This window comes from Vollenhovia emeryi, unplaced genomic scaffold (assembly GCF_000949405.1).
Source record: "Vollenhovia emeryi isolate VEMERY1.0 unplaced genomic scaffold, V.emery_V1.0 DF939318.1, whole genome shotgun sequence".
In the NCBI taxonomy this organism is placed as follows: Eukaryota; Metazoa; Arthropoda; class Insecta; order Hymenoptera; family Formicidae; genus Vollenhovia; species Vollenhovia emeryi.
This window is the reverse complement of record NW_011967048.1, coordinates 62,640-67,331: the sequence shown is the minus strand read 5'-3', so window position 1 is coordinate 67,331 and position 4,692 is coordinate 62,640.

Here is a 4,692-nt window from a genome sequence, read left to right as displayed (position 1 = left end):
CAATCGTCCGATTTAATTCACTCTTCCCTACCACCTTGGACATAGACACGTATGGACCTATGTAAAATAGTCTTCGGCGGGGCTTTTAACACATAGACAGTTTTGACAGTTTTAATAATTTCTCCGATCTCAATTACCACGTGGCCAGAGTGCCCTCTTGTATCTTCGACAACGGCACGTACCAAAGACGTTACGCCGGAGAACATTACGTGTGAACACAGCAACATGAGAGCACCTTTATTCTCGTTCTCTCTCAATTTTGCTGGCTTCACCAATTCGCATAAGATGGGGGGATCCATATACACTACTTTCATGCCTACCACTACATTGGCGTTTACTTTATTGACAAAAATTCATTGAAAAAGGAATTCTCTCGATCAGATCCCGAAAAGATTTCGAAACGCGGTGCAAACTTAAAACGGTCCTTTCATTTGGGAATTAATAAAATAATAATATTCATATTCGCGCGCAATTCTATTGTGTGACGAAACAACGGTGTTCAAGTGTACAACAATATTGCTAAACTTTTCGCTTGTAGATGTGCCAAGAAGGCGTGCATTACCACTCGTAACGGTGGCGAGCGTTCATCGGTCGAATATTCCAAAAAATGGAATTCTTTATCGATCGCTCCCGCGAAAAATTTCGTCTGGAAACTGCAGTCTTGGGAACCGGATTCTTATGGTGGATGAGTAAAAAAACTTGTGGCTCTTCGGCTGCATACAACATCGGCCTTCGACTCTGATCTCTGAGATCGCGCGCTCATCCCTTCCTGTCGCTGCTTAATACTTGGAGGACTTTTGCTCGGGGCCTACGAAAGAGGACTGAGATGGGCCTAGCTTTCTCTTCCACTCATCAGCTCAGTCTCGCATTGGTAGGACATATTTTTTGTCAATTCGTACAGTCAGTCGTATTCTACTGTAGTTAAAATTAATCGCGCATAGATCCGATCTCGCTGGCTACTTTAATCGAGTGATTAAAGAGGAGGCCGTAATTAACGACAAATTAAAAAGAAACCGAGAAATTGCTCTGCCCTTTACCGAAAATTTCTCGTGACAATTACAAATCCTATTTGAATGTTAAATAATAAATTTAAAGGTACTTTGTCCAGTTCATATCTGTTAAATATTGGTTGCAATTGCTGTTTTTATGAGCTAAAATTAGCGGTTTATACCGCTTGAGCGTAATTGTCGGCTACAGTCAATAATTTGACATTTTCACGCATAAAATCTCAACGATTCCCGGAATTGTGAAAATAAGAAAAATTTGGAGGTGTGTCGGGGCAATTAGTTATTGGTCTATCATCAATAATACCGCGAGTTAACTCGTATGAACGGTACGTAAGATTCACGTGGCACCGCAGAAGACCGAGCGCTTGGCGCGCGCTTACATAAGAGAAACTCGCGCGTTCTGGGTTTCTAACGAAATATCGTCGTCGAGTAGGTACATTACGCCGTGTAAGGTTAATGACACGAGAGTCAAGTGGCCCCAAACCGCGCACAAGTTACGTAAGGTCAGCTCAGCCGGCCGCCAGTGCGTCCCGGGGACGTGCATTGATAATGGCGCATTTCCTGCAATGTCGTACACGCGAAAAACGCACTGGTGTCCCAGGTGTCTCAACCGCGACACGTGGCGCATGCTGCCCCAGTAAGGGCCCTTTTACTTCGCGCTTCGGTACGCAACTTCGTGTGGCCTTTTCTCGGTCGAGCGCCAACTGGCCTGCCACAGTGAAGAACAGAAAGTTTGAAGAACCGTTGCTTCAAGGCTTGGCTCAATGAAGCAGGAAGAGGCGTTTTGTGGTTTATTTTCTTTTTTTTTATTGCCCGGCACAAAGTTGAAAGTATGTTAGAGCAAGGTCTTTTATGGCCCGTATCGCTTGGATTTCTTCATCGACCAATAGAAATTCGGCTAAATATCGCGATGTAATCTGTCAAGAAAGTCAACCGATCGTATCCACGTGAGAATCGATTAGCATTTTGTTTCGTTCAATTTTACATGTATTATGTAAGCTGCATTTATGCACTTACATTTGTCCAAATGTTATATGGATTTAAAAAATTCAATTACCTGAATTAATTATATTATACCACTGCAATCGTAAAAAACTGACTTGCAGTATTTTTTGTAATTAGTAAAAGTCACTAATTTATTCCTGTGTGCATTTTGTCAATATTAAGAATGTCGTCCACCTTGTTGCACGACCAACAATCAATCTGAATTGGGGAAATAAATCTGGCAAGCAAAGTAAGATCGATTGATTCCCCTACAAGTCGCATTGATTATGTATTTATATTTATATTTATGTACACAATACGATTCGTGCATATCTTAATGATGTTGAAAATACATGAATATGATAACTTGGACGAGAAGCAGGAAGAGGCCTTCACGAATGCATCGTTCGTTTCTGAACCTCAACCTTTTCTATTTCTTGTAGAGAAATCCCTAGAATTTGTCTTTTTCTCCTTTTCGTCTTCAACGTTTTTGTGCGTTCGAGAATTACTAGAAGGAAACGGAGCCAATTTCGGCAGTAGGTGAGCGGTGCGCTTATAGTTCATCCAAGGCCGCTACATTGTGAGATAAAAAAGTGTGTTGCATAACGCTGACGGAATTTCATGAATCCGATGCGAGAAAAAGAAGAGCGAAAGAGAAAGAGACAGGGGAAGAGAGAGAGAGAGAGAGAGAGACACGCAGAAAGAGCGAAGCGAAGGGGCGGCGCGGTTTATGTAAAATCATCTCCGAACGCGTGATCGCGTTTGACATTTTAACGGCCTGCGTCCCCGTATTGGGAACGCATGGTGGTAAAAATACGCCAATGCGTAAAATACGAGCGAAGTGCGTGCGAATAAGTATCGCTCCATTTCCACAGGGTGGACATTTTCTCGCGGCTCGCCTCGCGCTTTAATAAAAAGCGTTTTTTTAATATCGGCGGGCTGAGATATTTTGTCGATGTCGAAATTTAACCGGTGGCTCGCAATCACGCTACAAACCGGCACGCGGACACACGTCTGACAATCCTGCAGCGTTTTCGCTACCGATCTCGTTAATGTCCCCTCGTGAGAAACATACATTGAAGACTGGGACGCGCCCCGTTCCTCGATTTCGTTCGACATATAATTTGACGTGATTAAAAAAGAAAGCGCGCAAACACTAGTAAGAATTTTTGGATATTCTCAGAACGGACGAAAACGGACAAACTACAGAACAAAGGAAGGGAAAAAAAAGATAATGTCTGGGACTTTCGGCATTTTCTCTTATCATTCTTCTTCAGTTCCTCTTTCTTTCCGATTGCAGCTCTCTATTTTATTCTTTCTGCATTGTACTTTATCTTAAGTTATATTCTTTCTTCGTGTTTCTTAAAATTTCTTGGCTTTGCTGATTAGGCTAAGCTAGCATTTTCACTATATTATGAGATACAGAATTGACCCTCTAGTTCTGAGAAATGTGTAGCCAGTCAACCTTTTACGGAAAAGATGCAAGTCCATTAACTTCTGAACTCTAGATAGTCAGACAACGCACGGCGTATCTGCTTCGTCCCTTGCACACACAATAAGTTTCGCAGGCAGAAGTTTTATTAGACATATGTATACAGAATTGACCCTCTAGTTCTGAGAAATGTGTAGCCAGTCAACCTGTATCTTTACGGAAAAGATGCAAGTCTATTAACTTCTGAACTCACAATCAGTCAGATAGTCAGACAACGCACGGCGCATCCGCTTCGTCCCTTGCACACACAATAAGTTTCGCAGGCACCATTAGGATGGAATACCATATGTTATGGAACACCTGAAACAGAGGCTCAACTTTGTGGGAATAGCAGATTAGCATCAGAGGTTAATAAGTTTCCAAAAACCTTCACTTTTCTGTACTGACAACTTTAAACGCGTTTTTCTCGAAATCACTTTTTCAAATTGACGTGCAGCATAGCACAAAAAACTATTCGATCGACCATGTTACGTCTATGCATACATGTACCTACCTAATTGAATTAGCTTCTAGACAAACCTATTTGTTTGATGATATTAAATATTTAAATAATTTTTGTTGTATTAAAAAGAATAAAAATTTCTCATAAAAATTATAGCTTTTTTTAAAAAATCCTATATTACTATTAATTTAGCATTTAAAAAAATTGAATTTAGGCTTATCCATAGCGTACTATTATTTAAAAAAGTGAATTTCTTTCATTTTTTGGTCTAAGACAAAACCAGAAGGCTTTGCACGCCAATTATTAATATGAATGCAATCACTATAAAGAATTTGATTCTTCAGCTCCAAGGGAGAAAAGGATTTTGAAATAAAATGATTTTTTGTATTTTTTAAATGTAGTATAAAGTATACTAAAAATTTCAAATAAATCTGTTGAGCTATTCTTTAAAAAATTCTTGAAAATTGTCTTATTTTTAGCGGTATCTGCCTCCTTAAAGCCTGTTATACAATACGTTGTATGTCGCTGTCAGATGTCGGGACAGGCCGATGGTTTCTTTTCAAAAAATCAATTTTCTCATTGGACTATCGGCTCCGTCCCGACATATGACAGCGACATATAACGTGTTGTATAATATTTTTTATAAATGTCGTTGATTAACATGTACAAAAAATGATTATGTTAATGTAACGTAAACGATTACTGTCGCATAAAATATATAGGGGAACCCGGGGCATAACGGGAACGCTAAGGTTAAAATTAATTTT